Source organism: Bufo gargarizans, chromosome 2 (genome assembly GCF_014858855.1).
Source record: "Bufo gargarizans isolate SCDJY-AF-19 chromosome 2, ASM1485885v1, whole genome shotgun sequence".
NCBI lineage: Eukaryota > Metazoa > Chordata > Amphibia > Anura > Bufonidae > Bufo > Bufo gargarizans.
In genome coordinates, this window is record NC_058081.1 from 235,013,240 (window position 1) to 235,034,805 (window position 21,566).

Sequence of the window (21,566 nt, forward strand, 5' to 3'; positions counted from 1 at the left end):
GCTGCAAATCCGCAGCATTTTACGATACCAGCCAACTCGGCCACCAGAGGGCTGGGCCACAATTGTTATCTATGGCTATGCCAGGTTCGTGCTGGAAAAGCTGAGTGTGCAGTATATTTCATTAACATTACAAGCATTGCATAGCAAACCAAACTTTGCACATACCCCCAGGTCTGGGGTATTGCATATCAGCATGCTGAAAATTTAGGCACAGAATCTGCATCAAAATTCCACAGGTTTTCCATGCTTTTTCTTTGAAGTGTTTTTGGTGCAGATTATAACATTGATTTTGATGTGGTTTTTAGGCCTCCCCTTGATTTCAGTGGGAATTTATATGCATACTCTTTTCTCATTTCTCATCTGTGCACAAAAATAAAATAAAATTAGAAAAACGCTAACAGATTCCATGTAGATTTTGGTGCACATAAATCCAGATAGAAAATTCACCGTGTGAACATACAGCATCTGTATTGAAGGTTGAATGGGTGTTTGTATGGGAGAGTAAGTGGATTTCTGTGTAATAGAGCACCTGGTTTTGAACGTATGACTTCATTAAGGAAATTATGTAATTATTTGACACTATTACAGTATTATATATCGTTTTTCAATTGCCATGTAATAAAAGAAAGAAAACATGACCACAACTGCTGAAATACTCCTTTAAAAGTCCTGAAAGATTTAAATGTGTAAAAATATAGCTTTCAGTTGTCACCTGATTCTAAAAGTGCCCTTTAGAAATACTTTCATGTCATAAAACTGCTCCCCATTTGGAAATTAAACTGACCTTTCACCTTTTGTCTGAACATTAAAGTCAAATGAGTTAAGTGTGAAAGAAGACGGCGACCGTGGCAGTTACACTTTTTTACCACCATTTTTTTTTTAACAAAAATATTCTTTATAGCCTGTAGCTACTAGGTTTTCATTGTAATTAGTGTTCTGTGATCTGTAATAAACATGTCAGAGTCCCCGTGCTTTCATGACACCAGCTTTGCCAAATTCCATCTAGCACGTAAACACAACTGGACCTTTATAACTGGCACTGCAGGGGTTTAACCTGGGGCATTGGTGTCTGGCCCGTACCATAAATGAATAAGTCCAAGTGTTGACTGAGATTGATTTCACTGAAAAGGTAAAAGTGCGGTCAGGGTGGTAGAGTTTATCAAACAATTAACTAATGAACTTCCACACGTTTCTTACAACAATGACACCCTAACAAAGCCCGATGATCATTAGCAATAATCTAACAGTAGCTAATAATAATATGAACAACAGACTGTACTCCGACTTTCTAGGAAATAGTAAAATTAACAGAAAATTCCTGACTGAGGCCTTTACAAGTTTGTATAGTGACTCCATTCTTAGCTGTTATGGCTCACTGCGAAGCTGTGTGAGGGGAGGTACAGTGCAGATGGAGCAGACTTGTGTGTACTTTGCAAAAACACAGCATGTAGACTCCGCTTATTTTAGGCCTTGTCAATTTAAAGAAGCACTGCAGGAATGTGCCTAAATTGTACCGCATAGCTTATTAGTAAGCCCTTAACCCTTTCACGACCTGGCGATTTTCATTTTTTTTAGTTATTTATTTATTTTTCATTTTTTTACTCCCAGCTCTCCCAAAGCCATAACTTTTTTATTTTTCTGTTCACATAGCTGTATGAGAGCTTGTCTTTTGCGTGACATAAATGGTCTTTGTAATGGCACAATTGACGGTTGCATAGAATGTGGTAGGGAGCTGGAAAAAAGTTGAAATGGGGTGAAATTGGAAAAAAACACAATTCCAGAATTTTTGGAGGTTTTACTTTTTACGGCGTTCACTATAGCATAAAACTGAGCAGTTAGTTTCATTCTGCAGATCTGTACAAATTTGGCGATACCACATATGTATATTTTTTATTACATTTTTATACTGAGAAAAAAAAAAACTTGAAATAAATAATTGTTTTCTTTTAGTCTCCATATTATGACCCCTATAACTTTTTTGTATTTATGTAAGAGTAGTTATGTGAAGATTCATTTTTTAGAGGGTGATCTGTACTTAATAAACAACTATACCTGGCATGAGCAGGCAAAAGTCACAGATAGCAGTGCAACTAATTTAGACGTATTTCAGATTAGTAAATGACCCCCATAATGTATTACTGTTCTCCTGTATACTAATATAATTATACTATGTGTCATTAGGACAACATCAGTGTGCCTTAACACCAGGGGTGGACTGGGAACTTGAAGTGGCCCTGGAAAAAAAAACTAAAAGTGGCCCCATGTTGTAGGAGTGTCTAAATTAACAGTAGGTGAGGCAACATAAGTAGTTGGGGTCAGTAATACCATAGCACAAAATACCATATACCACAGTGCAGCATTATATATTTTTGCAAAAGCTTTCCCTCTGTGTTAGCCATCAATAGCTGCCATTTTCTTTTCTCCTCCTCCAGTTGTCTCCAAATAAGATATGGAGCAGAGGGCTTAGGAAGTGAGATGAGGGCCACAGTTGAATTTAGGAGGACATGTGCGATCACTGGCTGGGTACATGAGTACTTGATTCTCACACCATTGATTACTGCTGAGAGCTCATTATGTACCCAGCCAGCAGCAGCAGAGAGGGGGCTTGAGCAGCCCCCTGGGCACTGGCCCACCGGGAAATTTCCTTGTAAAGTCTATGGCCAATCCGCCCCTGCTCAACATCAAGATTAGTGAACAGACAGCTCTAAGGTCCTCAGGGCTTACTGCATATGATTACCCCAGCCTCCGATGGGGCCACTGGGAAAACTGGTGGCCTGATTGTAGGAGGGAGCTCCCTTTGTTAGCATATTTATACATGGCCATTATCAGGAATGCTCCATCCTTTTACTCTCCTGGGAGATAAGCCAACCACAGCTTGGGACAATGAATGGCAAGTGGAGAGGGAGACTCCCTGCTGCATGACTGCCATCTGGCCACAGGGCTCCTGACCAATTAGATCAAGCTGTATGGCTGCCATCTTGAAAGTTGCTAGTTTCCGGGCAAGATGTGGGTCCAAAGAAAAAAATAGCTGCATCAAGTAAAGTGCTATCGGACCGGTTTGAGTGATAAAGTGGATGGTTGTGTGATTCCTACTTATGCCTAGGCTGAGACAAGTGACAGAAGGCAGGTTGGCCCACAGCACAGATTGTAGAAGTGCAGGCGGAGCACCAGAGAGCTACAGTAGAGAAAGTGAGGAATAGGGCTGGTCAGATAAATCTGGGTTGCCCAATTGACACTACAGTCAAACTGCAAGCGGGACAGGTGCCACAAATCAGAATCGGTGAGAACTCTTGAGATATATGTGTATGTTGGAGTATGGGTGACAAGGAACTAACAAAGCCTTGTTATTGTTAAAGACTCAACCCCCTATGAGGACTGTTATGCATGTTGTGCCTATGTACTCCAAATGTAAAACGTATAAGTTATATTCCCTTGCATATAGAATGCAACCACTTGGGGTTTGTGCCTGAACTACATGTTTAAGTAAACTATGCATTTGCTGCAGATTTTAAATGGGCCTCCACCTTTCATTTATTTCTGTGCTTTTCCCACAACCTGCATCTTACTATTAAAATCTGCTTTCCTGCCACAAGCAGGTCTTCTTGGAATCAATTAAACAGTAATTTAGGTTTTTCTACTGTGTATCACTGCACAGAAAAAAATATGGATCTTGAATATAAGTAGTGATGAGCGAAGTATTCAAACATTTGATTCAGCTACTTTGCCGAATTCTACAAAAAATTTGCTTTGTGACAAAACCCATTTCTTTGTAAGTACAGTGATTCCTTGAGATACAATGGCCTCAGGATACAATATTTTCAATGTACAATGGTCTTTTCTGTTGGAATTACCGTATTTTTCGCCGTATAAGACGCACCGGCGTATAAGACGCACCTAGGTTTTTGGGGAGGAAAATAAGAATAAAAAAAATTTGAACCAAAAGGTGCGCTTTTGAACTAATTGTGGTCTGTGGGTGATGCACTGTTATGGAGGATCTGTGGATGACACACTGTTATGGGGGATCTGTTGTTCTGGGGGATCTGTGGGTGACGCACTGTTATGGGGGATCTGTGGGTGACACTTATGGGGGATCCTCTCTGGATGGCACTGTTATGAGGATCTGTGTATGACAGTTATGGGGGGGATCTGTGGATGACACATATATAGCATCTTATGCTATGTGTCATCCACAGATCCCCTCCATAAGTGTGGGGGTCGCATTTGCTTTTATAATGGGGGTGGGGGTCGCATCTGCATTTATAATGACAGCGGGGCCCGTGCAGTGACTATTCTACTACACGGGCCCCGCTTACTGTATAATCATATCCCTAATAGTTAATTGTTGTATGCATGTAATCACATAATGAGCGATAATGATGAGCGCTGTGTATTACTTACAATTAGAAGCGCTCGCCGTTCGGAGCAGAGAGGAGGGAGGAGGCAGGCCGGGAGGACGGGCGCTGGCAGTGTGAGTCATACATCATGCGCCCACGCCGCCTGCTTCATTCATAAAGTGGGCGGCGCAGGCGCGTGACGTATGACTCACGTTGCCAGCGCCCGTCCTCCCGGCCTGCCTCCTCCCTCCTCTCTGCTCCGAACGGCGAGCGCTTCTAATTGTAAGTAATAGCGCTCATCATTATCGCTCATTATGCGATTACATGCACACAATTAACTATTAGGGATATGATTATACAGTAAGCGGGGCCCGTGTAGTAGAATAGTCACTGCATGGGCCCCGCTGTCATTATAAATGCACATGCCGCCCCCAGCCCCTCCTCCCTAACAGCTGATACACCCGCCGCGCGGCATCGCGGCGGGTGTATCATTGACAACTAGGCAAAATCGGCTACATTCACCGTATAAGACGCACTGCTATTTCCCTTCCACTTTTGGGGGGGAAAAAGTGCGTCTTATACGGCGAAAAATACGGTAGTTGAAATTAGACTCATCATACAATGTCTCAGACACAGATCCAACCAATCAAGGCCACTTCTGTGGTAACAAAGCTGTTTTAGTTGCTAGTTTGCAGCTGTAACTGAATGTTATATGTAAGGACTTGTTTTATCTGTCTTAGTTATCTGCTTATTTTTCATAAATTTGGGGCTTTGAAACCGATTACTCAAGTTACAATGGCTTTAACATACAATGGTCGTCCTGGATCCAATTAATATTGTAACTTGAGGGACCACTGTAGTGGGTGCAATGACAAAGAGCTGCGTAATCGTAACATCTGACATTGATATTATAGTGCAAAATAAAAAAATAAATACTTACCTCATCCATTTCATCGCAACGAGACAGCCGCCGCCATCATAATTGAAGATATAGCGCAAAATCTCGCGTGGGCCGTGAGGACGTCATCATGTCGGCCGGCATGCTGACGTCATACATCACTGCAAACGGGATTTTGTGCTAGATCTATCTATTTTTACCGCCATTCAGGGAAAATCGATTTGCTACCATGAAGCAAAAGCAAATTTTGGCTTTGCGGCAAATCGAATTTGTCCTGAAATTCGTATTAAAGTCAACTTTGTTAACTTTGATTCTCTCAACCCTAAATACGTTATAAGTATGAGCCAAAGTCAATGTAAGCCCACAATCACACAGACAAAAAAGAACAGGCAATGAATTGGCATATATAAGTGCAGTAGAGTTGGAATGTATGGAGAAAAGTGAAAGCTATCCATAAATGTTACTTTGCAGACGTTGTGTCTACACGCTTTACCTCAGAAATGTCTGGACCAGAGAGTTTTACCTGAATGCATTCTCATTTGATCATTTAAAGAACAGGAAAAAGGAAATTGCACACTGGCTGGCTTCATGCTAAAAGTCTAGCAATCCCTTTATTGTTTAAACACAGCAAATTCATATTTCTTCTTGTTATCCTGCCCTCCAAACAAAGACCAAATTGCTTTAATAGACAGGGTATATATAAATATATTACATTTTATACAACAGAACGGTGCTTTACTGTATCTGGATTTAAGCACATGTTGGAATGATTACCTGCACCTGCATTATGCATGAGAATAGGTCCATTTAGCTGCCTCGTGTATTATGTGCTACCCAGAATGAAAAGAAAGGCTAACATGAATAGCACAAGAAGCAGAAAATATCCATTACAAGGTATAAGTCTGCCACCTAGTGGTCAGTGTGTAGTACAGGCATTGTCCTAGAACTAGCAAGTAACAGTTCATGTTTTAATTTTAGGGTTAAAACTAAGACATTTTATCTGATAGGTGTAGCTTAGTGTTAGATAAAACACAATCGTATATTGCACCAGTCTAATGCTAATCTAAATCTGTTACCGAATGCCATGTATACTTCATTACATTTGTATCTGAAACATAGTGCAATAATATTGTGTAGAGTTGAGCGAAGTTTAGAAAAATTTGATTCGGCAGCTTCGCCGAACTTCGACAGGAAATTCGATTTGTTACGAATTACTTTGTTACAAATATTTTGATTGTATGGAGCGGGCGCAATGACGGGGAAAGGCGATCGCGTCACCCCTCATCATTTAACCCTTCAGATGACACGTTCACTCTCAGCGCAGCATCTGAGACTCACATTCAGGGTGCTAATTCTACTCGCCTCATCCACTTGCTTGTAGAGAGGCCGTCCGCTCCCATCTTGATAGAATAAAACTCGCCAAAGGACCTGCGCGTGTAATGATGTCACCACTTGATGACGCTGCGCACGAGGACGTCATCACTGCTGACATCCCGACGTGATCACGTGGTGACATCTTCATGATTGCGGTAGTTTCATTGACGGGTTTTCTTCAATCAAGATAGAAACATAGAAACATAGAATGTGTCGGCAGATAAGAACCATTTGTCCCATCTAGTCTGCCCAATATACAGAATACTATGGATAGCCCCTGGCCCTATCTTATATGAAGGATGGCCTTATGCCTATCCCATGCATGCTTAAACTCCTTCACTGTATTTGCAGCTACCACTTCTGCAGGAAGGCTATTCCATGCATCCACTACTCTCTCAGTAAAGTAATACTTCCTTATATTACTTTTAAACCTTTTCCCCTCTAATTTAGAACTATGTCCCCTTGTAGCAGTTTTTCTTCTTTTAAATATTCTCTCCTCTTTTACCTTGTTGATTCCTTTTTTTTGTATTTAAGATTGGAGCGGTCTGTCTCTCTGCGATCAATTGGATGAGGTGAGTAGAATTTTTTTTTATTTTCAGCCACCATATTAGGAATAATCAATTTGTTACCATGAAGCCCGAGGAAATTCGGCTTTGCAGCAAATTAAATTCCACTTCGTATGCTTTGATTTTCTCAACGTTAATATTGGGCAATATATATTTTTTTATTTTTACCTAAGCATTTATACATTAGTAATGAATTCATACAAAGAATAATACAGAAAACGTTATATTTTACCATGTATTTTTCATATATTGATCTGATATCAATAGTAAAGGGGTTTTCCCACGTTTTTACATTGATTGTTTGTGCTGAAATGCCGAAACAATACAGCTCCATCCAAAGAGTAGTGGACATTGCTGATAACTGCAGGGCTGCTCCCATAGCTAATAGGAAAAGCACTGTAATAACTAGCTCCATTACACAGTGGTTGGAGCTGTGTAGTTTTAGCAGCAAAGCTACAGGAGAAAAGCTGGTCAATGGAAGTGTGAGGTGTTGAACCCTCACTGAGAAGAAATTGATGGTCCATAAACCAGCAATATAAAAATCTAGGAAACCCCCTTTTACTAGTAAAACTGTTAAGCAATTTTGCATTCAGATCTTCAAAGAAAAGAAGAGAGACATTTTTAATAATGGTGTCCTGTTCATGCAAAGTGCCAGTCTCCTCCTCAGTCCAGCAAGAGATATATTCATCAACAAGACACAAGTCCTATTGATGCATGGGGTATGTGCCAGAAACAATGGCAGATTGTACCCACCTTGCATTGTTTTTCACAGAAGCAGATGAATTAGTTATATGGTGAATAAACACCACTCCCCAAATACGTACATTTTGACATGTTGTCCTGAAAGGGGTTGCCCTTTTTTCTTTTAAATAAATCCCACTCTCAGTCATCTGACCTGTGGAAAATTCAATAATTACTTGGTCCACACCTCTTGGTTCTCTCACCCTGGCTCCCTGGTTGTCTTTACTGGATGTCTGGTACTTGTCTGTCAACTTCCTATATGAACTGACTTAGCATTGATATGTTGCTTGGGGGTATGTCATAGCTGAGGCCCTTTATCAAAATGGCACACATGACCCTATCCATGCAGAAAGTTGACAGATGCCTAGTGACAACAAAAGTCTGGGAACCGGAATCAAGTGGCAGGGACCAGGTGAGAATAGATTTTTCTAAAGTTCCCTTTATCAGCAGACAAGAGGTTAATTAGTGGCATAAGCCAAAGTCAGTACAGAGAGGGTAAACAAGCAGGTAAAGGGTTCAGGCACAAAGCACAAACAGGAGCCAGGACACACTATGCAATCACAGGCACTGACTTAGAGTCAGTGCCAGGCTTAAATCCCCTGCCTAGACCTCTCATTATATGTCAAGCCAGAGCCATGAATGGCTTGTCGTCCCAAGTCTCTAAATGGCTGACCAGACAATATATGGGTGCATTTAACTGAGCACCATACTGTTAAGGTGCATGATACTGTGTGCGGGTACTTAGAAAGGCATCATACTGTATGAGAGACAATTAAGGGGCATAACACTGTGTGTGGGGGGCTCATATTGTGTACTAGGCACTTAAGGGTTGGAGCACTTATAGGGCCATCATTCTCTGTTGGGGTACTAAAGTGGCACTATAGGGTGTCAGTGGCAGTAAGAGGGCATCATTACTGTCTGGGGAGTACCTTTACTTTGTATAGTGTAGGGAGCACAAAGGGCCAGTGTTATTGTTTCAGGGCACAAAGGGGGCTGGGCAGGATTGGATGTATATAGTAGTGATTGGGCACGGTTAGCGTTGTGGCTTAAGCTAAAAATATTTTGTTTTGGCACATGTACAACACTGTTAGTATTTTCCCTCTTTCCATTATTAAAAAAATGTGGAGATATTTCCAAATTCATTTTGCAATAGTTTTCATATACCGTATCTTCCCTTTAATGATCCCTTTCCCTCACTATAGTTGTGGTCCCAGAGATCAACACTTGTACAACATGTGATAACACATTATATAGTAAAGTGCAAACATGTCTAATGGTCCTTTATTCTCTATTTGTTCACATATATTTTCTCTATTTATGTAGAATAAATATTGCAAGAAGATGGAAAACAGTTCAGTTCTATTTTCCATGGCTTCCATTATTACTGAACCCATGAGACAAGACTTGCGAATAATAGAGATGAGCAAATTTCTTAAAAATTCTATACAGTCGGTTCGCCAAATTTTCTGAAAAGATTCAATGTGATCCGAATGCTGTATAACAGGTAGATGGCAGGCATCGCTCTTAGAATCACTGCACACTTTACATATTTGGGCAGTTATGGGACCAAAACTGACCAAATAACTCAAGTGTGAGCTCAGCCTTACAAATTGATATTAGCGTCAAGAAAAAGCGCACTCCTTTTACACCGTCATCAGCTGATTCCACATAGATTTTTTCAGAACCTGTTCTAGTAAATGCTCATACAAGTAGAGCCCTCTGACAGAGTGTAGAGGGTGTCAGCAGTAAGTTTGTGTTGACGTCACTGATTATTTTGCTCTTCCTCTGATCTGTCAGAACAATAACCCCCAAAAAACGAATCCTGTCTGTTGAGCATCCACCTTCACTTAGCATTTTGGTCAGCATTTGGTCAGTAATTCATCAGTATTGCTAAAGCCCAAAAAAACAGGAGTGGATCCAAAATAGAGGTGACACGTGAATGGAATATTTGCATGTCTTCTGTGTTTTGCACCCACTACTGCTTTTGGATACCAAATTATAAGCCAATTCTGATGTAAAATAGGGACCATGTCATACAGGCCTTACAACTGCTACATAGACATGATTCGCTGTGCGTCTCATTTTTCCTTCCTTCTGACAGATCAGAAGAAGGGTCAAATAAATAAGGCTGTTACCAGGCCAAAAAGGCAAAATAGTGGCCCATTCATGGAGTGGAGAGTGTGGGAACAGCATGAGAAGTCCACAGAGTGGACCAATGACAGATTGGTGAGGTGGCAGCAGCATGAGGAGACCAGAGAGTTGCCCAGTGACATGGTGTTGAGGTGGCAGCAGTATGAGAAGACCACAGAGTGGAGAAGTGGCAGCAGCATGAGGAGACCACATAGTGGAGAAGTGGCAGCAGCCAGAGGAGACCACAGAGTAGTGATGTGGCAGCAGCATGAGGAGACCACAGAGTGGCCCAGTGACAGAATGAGGAGGTGGCAGCAGCAAGATGAGACCACAGAGTGGCCCACTGACATAATGTTGAGTTAGCATAAGCACGAGGAGACCACAGAGTATCCCAGTTAAAGAGTGGGAATGTGGCAACAGCATGAGGAGATCACGGAATGGCCCAGTGACATAGTGTTGAGTTAGCAGAAGCATAAGGAGATCATAAAGTGGCCCATTGAAAGAGTGGGGAGGTGGAAGAAGCATGAGGAGACCACACAGTGGCCCAGTAATATACTGTTTAGGTGGCAGCAGCATGAGTAGACCACAGAGTGTTGAGGTGGCAGCAGCATGAGGAGACCATAGACTGGCCTTTTGACATAGTGTTGAGGTAGCAGCAGCATGAGGAGACCGCAGAGTGTTGAGGTGGCAGAAGCATGAGGAGACCACAGAGTAGTGATGTGGCAGCTGCATGAGGAGACCACATAGTGGCCCAGTGACATAGTGTTGAGGTGGCAGCAGCACGAGGAGATCACAGAGTGAAGGAGGAGAAGCAGCATAAGGAGACTACAGAGTAGTGATGTGGAATCAGCATGAAGAGACCACAGAGTGGCCCAGTGAAAGAGTGGAGAGGTGGCATCAGTATGAGGAGACCACAGAGTGGCCCAGTGACATAGTGTTGAGTTGGCAGCAGCATGAGGAGACCACAAAGTGGAGAAGTGGCAGCAGCATGAGGAAACCACAGAGTAGTGATGTGGAAGCAGCATGAGGAGACCACAGAGTGGCCCAGTGACATACTGTTGAGGTGGCAGCAGCATGAGGAGACCACAAAGTGGAGAAGTGGCAGCAGCATGAGGAGACCACAGAGTGGTGATATGAAAGCATCATGAGAAGACCACAGAGTGGCCCAGTGACACAGTGTTAAGGTGGGAGTAGCATGAGGAGACCACAGAGTGGAGAAGTGGCAGCAGCATGAGAAGACTACAGAGTGGCCCAGTGACATAGTGTTGAGTTAGCAGCAGCATGAGGAGACCACAGAGTAGTCCAGTGACAGAGTGGGGAAGTGGCAGCAGCATGAGGAGACCACAGAGTAGCCCAGTGACATAGTGTTGAGGTGGCAACAGCATGAAGGTACCACAGAGTAGTGATGTGACAGCAGCATGAGGAGAGTGGTGAAGCTGCAGCGGCATGAGGAGACCACAGAGTGGCCCAGAGACATAGTATTGATGTAGAAGCAGCATGAGGAGATCACAGAGTGGCACAGTGACAGAGTGGGGAGGTGGGGGCCAATACCAGTACCAGCTGAGGATGGTGGATGGCACTAGGAGCACCTGGCCCCAGGTGGAAGGCAGCATCAAAATAGTAGATGAAGAAGGTAGCCAGAAGAAACATGCCTCTTGTCAAAGTGTAGGTTTGGCACCATAGATGATTTAGTCTGATGCATCAGGCACTGGTGTTTGAAGATTCTGGCTGATCCACGCCTGATGCATCTTGACAAAGGTCAGTTTATCCACATTTTGGGTGGACAGACGAGTTCTCCTTGGGGTAACTCTGGCCCCCGCCATACTAAACACCACATCTGATGCCACACTGCTGGTCAGGCAGGAAAGCTTGTCCAGGGCAAACTTGCCAGTTTTGGCAACAAAACTAGTTTGACTGCCCAGTAGTCCAGAGGATCTTCGATGTGGGGTGGCAGGGTGCACTCCAAGTATGCCACAACCTGCTGGTTAAGGTTCTGCTCTATGTCTACCTGCTGCTGCTGGTGAGTAGTTTTTGCATTAGGCGGGTGAAGAAAACTGCTCATCAGCGACTCTAGACTTAAGTTGCTGCTGATGGCGCTGGTACTGCTCCTTCGCTCCCGCCCCGGAAATCATGGCAGTGGAAGATGAGCGCAGAACGCAGCGCCGTCACCATGTTTTTTTAATTGTCGGTCACCATGGTTCCGATTTTGAGTTGTCGAGAAGAAAGCAGGGATTCGATTTCTTGATGAAGGACGTGGAGTAGTTGTAGAACAATTTGAATGCACCGCAGAAAGGTTAATATGACGTATGTAAATTTCCTATGAATACACCCTGCAACACAGCACTTGCACCCCAATAACAAGCAAGGTTTGCTGGAATTAGTGATGTATCATATTATAGTGCAAACCTAAAAAGCAGCAGTTAAATAGCAATTTGGATCCCCAATTAGTGCAGCAAGGTGTAATAGAATTGCTCCGATTACGCAGGCTTTACACTCTCCTATTGCACCCTGTTCTCCTTTTATAGTGTGGATGATGCCTCCCTATACTTTCCCTCCACCTTGAATAATCTTTCCCTGAACTTGTAAATATATATATTTTTTTAACACAATAAAGTCTTCCCTAGCACTTTCCTTAGCGCCTGTTGACATCTCTCACTGCACTAAGCACACTGGAAAATGGCAGAATCCAAAATGGCTGAGAGTATTTATAGGGCTGTGACATCATAGGGGCTAATTGGCTGCATGCATGGCATTGTGGGTGATCCCTCATTCCCAGAGTTCTTTGCTCCATGTCCTAACTGCAGTAACGGGGGCATGAATAATCACAAGAATAGAAGAGTTAGGTGCAGCCAGTTTAATAGTGAAAATTCTAGTGACAGAAACCCTTTAAGGAACATACAATCAGAAGTAAACAATGAAAAAAGAGCTGGACTGAGGACATATCATTGCTGAGTGTCCATATTCAGTATTAGAGTAGATGACACACGCCTACCCACTCTCACGTTCTTTGGTCTACAGTATTTGTGAGGAAGTCCAAGATCCATAAACAAAGCCTATCAGTCAATCCAAGATTCTTAAACTTATCTACAAGTTTCTGGGGAATTATAGTATTAAAAGCAAAGCTAAAATCAATAAATAACACCCTCACATACGTATTTGGCTGCTCAAAATGTGACAGAACAATGTGAAGTGCACTCAAAATCACATCCTCTGTAGATCTATTTCATGATAATTGGTGTCAAAGCCATGATGATGAAATAGCTGAAGATTATCTTGAATAAAAAAAGCTGTAGGGGGACATTTATGACAAAAGATATGGCTTGCTGCAGATATTGAAGATGGGAGAACATTCAGGCTGTCCCTAAATAAATTAGGTTGTCAGCCTATCTCACCAGTATCAGTTATGAAAAGAGGGGATTTAGGAGTGATAAATAAGATATGTTTTATTATCCAAAATATAAAATCACTAAATAAGTTTTACCAGCACATTGAGGGACATTTATTATAGCTTTAACACCACTATTGAGGTGTAAAAAAGTTACAAATTATGTCTCCCCCCTTACACTCCTAGAGTGTAGCTCCGTTAACCATCTTCTATATCTTTGTCCTGATGGGAACAGTTGCTCGTTCTTGTTTATTTTTGTTTTCTCCTTCCAAGAAAGCATATAAAAAGAAAGTATATAAAACACTAAAACAGGAAGGTAGCACGGAAGCACTGAAAAACTATAAGGAAAAAAATAGAACATGTAAAAAACAAATAAAAGCGGCCAAACTAGCGACCGAGAGATTAAATGCCAAAGAGAGTAAAACTAACCCTAAAATGTTCTTCAATTATATAAATGTTAAAAAGTATAAATCTGAAGGTGTCGGCCCGTTAAAGAGTAATGAGGGGGGAGTCGCAGAGAGCGACGAGGAGAAAGCAAAGCTGTTAAATATTTTTTTCTCCAATGCATTCACTGAGGAAAATAAACTGTCAGATGACATGCAGAATGTAAAAATAAATTCCCCATTAAAAGTGTCCTGTCTGACCCAGGAAGAAGTACATCGGCGACTTAAAAATATTAAAATAGACAAATCGCCAGGACCGGATGGCATACACCCCCGTATCCTAAAGGAATTAAGCAATGTCATAGCCAGACCCTTATTTCTGATATTTGCAGATTCTATACTGACAGGGAATGTCCCACAGGATTGGCGCATAGCAAATGTGGTGCGAATATTCAAAAAGGGTCCAAAAACAGAGCCTGGAAACTATAGGCCGGTAAGTTTAACATCTGTTGTGGGTAAACTGTTTGAAGGTTTTCTGAGAGATGCTATCTTAGAGCATCTTAACGGAAATAAGCAAATAACGCCATATTAGCATGGCTTCGTGAGGGATCGGTCATGTCAAACAAATGTAATCAATGGATGTCATGTATCTGGACTTCTCTAAAGCATTTGACACTGTACCACATAAAAGGTTAGTATATAAAATGAGAATGCTCGGACTGGGAGAAAACGTCTGTATGTGGGTAAGTAACTGGCTCAGTGATAGAAAACAGAGGGTGGTTATTAATGGTACATACTCAGATTGGGTCACTGACACTAGTGGAGTACCTCAGGGGTCAGTATTGGGCCCTATTCTCTTCAATATATTTATTAATGATCTTGTAGAAGGCTTGCATAGTAAAATATCAATTTTCGCAGATGACACTAAACTGTATAAAGTAATTAACACTGATGAGGACAGTATGCTGCTACAGATGGATCTGGATAGATTGGAGGCCTGGGCAGAGAAGTGGCAGATGAGGTTTAACACTGACAAATGTAAGGTTATGTACATGGGAAGGAATAATGCAAGTCACCCGTACTTATTAAATGGTAAAACACTCGGTAACACTGACATGGAAAAAGATCTAGGAATTTTAATAAACAGCAAACTAAGCTGCAAAAAACAGTGTCAGGCAGCTGCTGCCAAGGCCAATAAGATAATGGGTTGCATCAAAAGGGGCATAGATGCCCATGATGAGAACATAGTCCTACCGCTTTACAAATCATTAGTCAGACCACACATGGAGTACTGTGTACAGTTCTGGGCTCCAGTGAACAAGGCAGACATAGCAGAGCTGGAGAGGGATCAGAGGAGGGCATCTAAAGTAATAACTGGAATGGGGCAACTACAGTACCCTGAAAGATTAGGGTTATTCACTTTAGAAAAAAGACGACTGAGGGGAGATCTAATTACTATGTATAAATATATCAGGGAACAGTACAGAGATCTTTCCCATCATCTGTTTATCCCCAGGACTGTGACTGTGACGAGGGGACATCCTCTGCGTCTAGAGGAAAGAAGGTTTGTACACAAACATAGAAGAGGATTCTTTACGGTAAGAGCAGTGAGACTATGGAACTCTCTGCCTGAGGAGGTGGTGATGGTGAGTACAATAACGGAATTCAAGAGGGGCCTGGATGTATTTCTGGAGTGTAATATTATTACAGGCTATAGCTACTAGAGAGGGGTCGTTGATCCAGGGAGTTATTCTGATTGCCTGATTGGAGTCGGGAAGGAATTCTTTATTCCCCTAAAGTGAGGAAAATTGGCTTCTACCTCACAGGGATTTTTTGTCTTCCTCTGGATCAACTTGCAGGATGACAGGCCGAACTGGATGGACAAATGTATTTTTTCGGCCTTATGTACTATGTTACTATGTAACAAGGTTATACATGCACTTCTATGATGTCAAGTGTTCATTTGCTATCTTTCACCAGTTGTATCTTGATGCAGTGTTAATCACTTGCCATCTTTACTGATCTTTTGAAGATAATTGACTCTGTAGGACACTGCTTTTTTTGTAATAATAAGAAATTAGCAAAAAAATAAATAAAATGTGCAACTATAATAAACATACCTGTCCGGGCACTTGACACGCTGCTGAGCCACACACCCCTAGTGACACGACCGCATTCTTAGCAACAGGATGCAATGCTCTGTTTCTCCCTGCAGCACGCGTGCGCTGTGGAGACTAGCAGTGGGATGATTGACAGCCCACCTGCCCACTTACGTAAGGAGCACCACATATTGGACCGTACTGCACTTCATTATCAAAATGAGCCATCAAACTTAATATTTAATAAGTTCCCTGATGAACCTGTAGAATGAATAGAACAGGGGAAAGGCGTCAGGACAGGAGAGAGAGTAGACAAAGTCCTTATCTTAGGGATAGTGTGCCATGGCAGGGAAATAGGGCTTTTCAGGATATATACCCTACCTTTTCCTAAGGAGACCCATTCCCTTGCCGGATTCATCTCACCAAGAAGAAGACCCAGACCAGGATTAATGCCTGGACCCTAAACTGGAGGATAAAACTGATAGAGCTCATGCACACGACCGTTGTTGTCTTGCGGGCCGTTTTTCATAGATCCGTTGTTCTTTTTTTCCCTCTGATTTAAGTGCTCTTCCGCTTTGTTATTGCACAAAACATATCTGTATTGTTTCCGTATTTGATCTGTTTTTTTGCAGATCGTATACTGAAACAGTAACTTATTAATCACCAAACAAATGACCAATATGGGCTGGCATAGCAATTCTACAGTATGAATCCTCAAAATACGGATGAAATACGGATGACTTACGGATGTCTTCCATGTGCGTTCTGTATTTTTTGTGGACCCATTAACTTTAATGGGGCCTCGGACCATGATTTGTGGACAATAATATGACATATGCTACTTTGATGCAGAACGGCCATGCGGGCAAACGGAAACGGAATGCACATGGAGTAACTTCTGCATTTTCTACAGCCCCATTGAAGTGAATGGTTCCGCATACAGTCCGCAAAAAAACCCGGAACGGAAGCGGAAAGAAAATACGTTTGTGTGCCTGAGCCCTAATCCAGAGACTGTGAGTGACTACTTAGTGCTTAGTGGCAACCTATCTGTACTTATCCCTATAAGATCCCCTTCCTAGCATGTATATTAAATAAATAAATAAATAAATAAATATATATATATATATATATATATGTGTGAAGGCAGTTTGCCTGGATTTGTGGGAGGGGCTGAGGTCCGCCTCCAGCCTATTTAGGGCACCCCCTTACCTGGCTCCTGCACCATCCGAGGTCTGAGCTTTGAGGGAGGAAGTCGCTTGTGGAGCTACTGGAGAGTTACCTGCGAGTTGCTGAGTCTTGGAAGTTTGCGTCACTCGGTTCACTGTGGGTCACGTTTTGCCCGGTATACTATGAGTCATCCATACGGTACAGCTGGGGCCTCACGGTTGCCCCCTGTACCGGCTCATTTCATTTTTCCAAACTTTGCACTCATGTCACAAATTCTCGTTACAAGTCACTATCATTTCATGTCTGCGGTACAGCACAGGGCCTCACGGTTGCCCCCTGTGCTAGCTCAATTCATTTCACTATTTTCATTTCAACCATGTCACAGTTTCACTCCAAGTCACGGTTTCATGTCTGCCTTTATTTCCGGTCATGCATGCACGCGCACCACACCGCATCCCCACTCCTAGCACTGCCAGCACGTGTACCAGGTTCCCATGGCGGCCACCAACGCCGTTTCCCCTCCTCACCAACATCTCTCTCACACACATTCCGTCCCCCTCCCCTCACACCCCTTGTCCAGCTCAGCGGCACGCCCGCCCCCTCACTTTCACCAGATGCTCGCCTCATCCCGGCCGCTCCACACGCTCCCCCTCCACAAGCCTGCACCACTGCCGCGGTCCCCCTCTTCCCCACCGCCGCGCCGGCCCGCGCCTCCGTCCTTCTGCCGCGCTGCCGATGGCGGCCGCTGCGTCCCGGTGCCCGGTCTGCGCATGCGCGGCTGGGGTGCTGCGCGTGCGCGGTCGCGTCGGCGCATGCGCGGTAGCCTGGCGGCCGGCCACCGGCGCCGCGCATATGCGTATGTATGTTGGGGGGGTGCCGCATGCACACCCCTGCACCGGCACCACAAATCCAGCTACCGCTCCCCTCTATCAGGCAGCGCTTTTCAGGGGGAGCGCAAGTCAAATCATCAACTGAGCATGCATCAGGGAGCACCCGCCATGCCAAAAATAAATGAATAAATAAAATCCACCATATCAATACCACTCAAAACACTTCATAAAATCACAAAGAAACCCGCCATATAGTGGAAAAATAAATAAATAAATAAATAAGTCTGCTCGGCTCCAGTCAATCAGTGTTCCGCCCTAGGGTTTCAGCCGCTGTCCCCCTCCATCAGGCGGCACAATTCAGGAGGGGCTCACACTGTTTCCCCTCCACACCCCCCCCCCTTTCACACCAATACCCCCCACCACACCAGGCCACAGTTCCCTCCATCATAAACCCGCCACATCACCCACGCGCCCCGGGAAAAAAAAAAAAAAAAAAAAAATTATTCAAAGTTCCAATAGCGTCATGGGTAGAAACCCGCCATACAGCCCTGGGACACAAAAAGGGGAAGGAAAACAATTGTGCCACCTCATCGCCGCCCGGCACACGTGCCGCGACCACAGAGCCCCCGCTCTGCCTCCGGTTCCTGCTTACCTCCGTCCCTCCTGTCACGCGGCCGGCCGCGTCCTCCTGGCTGGTCTGCGCAGCGCGGCCTGGTGGTACTGCGCATGCGCGGCGGGTCCCGTCCGCCGCATGCGCGATGGTCGGCCTGGCATCCGCGTCCGCGGCTAAGTACGGGGGACCGCCGGCATCCAGGGTTGTCCGTCTCTACCAGCTGCCGGCGGAGCCCGGAGCAGGCGGTCAGCTTCCTACCCCACACTCAATTAGGCAGCACGATCCCCCCAACAGGTCAAGCACCACAATCACAACACAAACCCGCCACATCACCCGCGTGCCCCATGGTCCAAAGTAAACAAATAAACAGATAAAAGAGAGGGAATCCCGCAATATAGTCCATGGCCACAAAAAAAAATAAAAAAAATAAATAAATAAATAAATAAATCAATAAATCAATAAATAAAAAAATAAAAAAAATTAATTCTGCCATTAGTCGCCCACGCATGGCTTCTCCGTTTTAGTTTCACTCACAGCACTCCGCCATTTGGTCTCCCACGCGTGTCTTCTCCGGTTTAGCACGCACCCACGACTCAGCCATTAGTCTCCCACGCATGGTTTCTCCGGTTCAGTTGCATACATACGACCCCGCTATTTGAGTCTCACGCCTGGCTCCGCCATTAGAGTCTCTCGCGCATGGCTTTCTCCATTTTAGTGTTTCACATACAAATCCGCCATTAGTCTCACACATGGCTTCTCCGTTCAGTGTTTCACATATAACTCTGCCATTAGAGTCCCTCACGCATTACTTCGCCGGTTAGTTTCACACACATTTCTCCGCCATTACAGACTCTCACGCATTACTTCGCCGTTTTAGTTTACACACAATTCTCCGCCATTACAGACTCTCACGCATTACTTCGCCGTTTTAGTTTACACACAATTCTCCGCCATTACAGACTCTCACGCATTACTTCACCGTTTTAGTTTACACACAATTCTCCGCCATTACAGACTCTCACGCATTACTTTGCCGTTTAGTTTCACACACATTTCTCCGCCATTACAGACTCTCACGCATTACTTCGCCGTTTTAGTTTACACACACAATTCTCCGCCATTACAGACTCTCACGCATTACTTCGCCGTTTAGTTTCACACACATTTCTCCGCCATTACAGACTCTCACGCATTACTTCGCCGTTTTAGTTTACACACAAATCTCCGCCATTACAGACTCTCACGCATTACTTCGCCGTTTAGTTTTACACACATTCCTCCGCCATTATAGACTCTCATGCATTACTTCGTCGGTTAGGTCACACTTATAACTCCGCCATTAGAGTCTCACGCATCACTTCGCCGTTGGTTTCACACAATAACTCCGCCATTAGAGACTCTCTCGCATCACTTCGCCGGTGGTTTCACACAATAACTCCGCCATTAGAGTCTCTCACATATGACTCCGCCATTAGAGTTTTCTCACGCATGGCTTCTCCGTTTAGTGTCACACACATGACTCCGCATTAGTCTCACGCATGGCTTCTCCGTTCAGTGTTACATACATAACTCCGCCATTAGAGTCTCTCACGCATCACTTTGCCGTGTTAGTTTACACATATGACTCTGCCATTAGTCTCACGCATGGCTTCTCCGTTTGGTGTCACACATATGGCTTCGCCAGTAGAATCTCTCACGCACGGCCCTGCCATTAGAGTCTCTCACGCATGGCTTCTCCGCATTTTACACATATGGCTCCGCCATTAGTCTCTCACGCATGGCTCCGCCATTAAAGTCTCACGCATGGCTTCTCCGTATTAATTTCACACACATGACCCCGCCATTAGAGCCTCTCACGCATGGCTTCTCCGTATTATTTTTACACGAATGGCTCCGCCATTAGCGTCTCTCACGCATGGCTTCTCCGTATTAATGTTTATACATATGGCTCCGCCATTAGAGTCTCACGCATGGCTTCTCCGCATATCTCATACACATGACCCCGCCATTAGAGTCTCTCACGCATGGCTCCGCCATTAGAGTCTCTCACGCATGGCTTCTCCGTATTTAATTTCACACACACGACCCCGCCATTAGAGTCTCTCACACATGGCTCCGCCATTAGAGTCTCTCACGCATGGCTTCTCTGTCAACTTTCACACATATGGCTCCGCCATTAGAGTCTCTCACGTATCGCTTCCCCATTCAAATTCCACACACATAACTCCGCCAGTCGAGGCCGGCTGCGTGGTCCCACAACCAGCAGGTTCCATGTCTTTTCTGCCTTCAGACCCGCTCGCATGGCTCGGTCATCTGTGGCTTGCAATACATTATCTTGTGGTGACTCGCACGTGTGGCTTGCGCCATTAGAGTCTCTCTCACGTCATCATTTTCTCTGACTTTTAATTTCTAGGTTGTCAGATTCCTCCTGGAGCATAACATCACGCCCCCTTTTGTCATGTCTTCTCTTCCGGGGTTTGCTTCTTTTTGCCACCTTAAACTCAAATGTCATACAACGCCATCATACTCTATCTCACTGGCATTTTACACCACATGCAAATCTTACACCCTAATAACATCAGTTGCATGGCCTCTCACCAGATCAAAACCATACTCAGAGGTATTCAGAAGCGGAACCCGCACGTCCTGCCCAGAGGCTACCCGTTAACAATCATTTTTCGAGGCATTATCTGAATTACTAGACGCCAAGCCTTCTGAAGCAGATACCAACTCCATCCTCAAAACAGAAATTTACTTGGCCTTTTACGGTTCCTGAGGCCTGGGGAATTCACTACAACCTACACGACCCAAGCCACACCTTGTCTTCTTGTCTCCCACTTGGCAAAACACATGGATCATTACGTCCTGACCTTAACTCACTCCAAGAGTAGTCAGCACTTACCCGTCAACATTTCATATCACCCCACGCACAACAGATGGTGTCCAGTCAGGGTTCTGGATGCTTACAGACAACGTCACAAGTTCTACCCTCTCAACCGCTACTTCACCTACATGGTTCGGTACTCACCACCACCACCTTCATGAC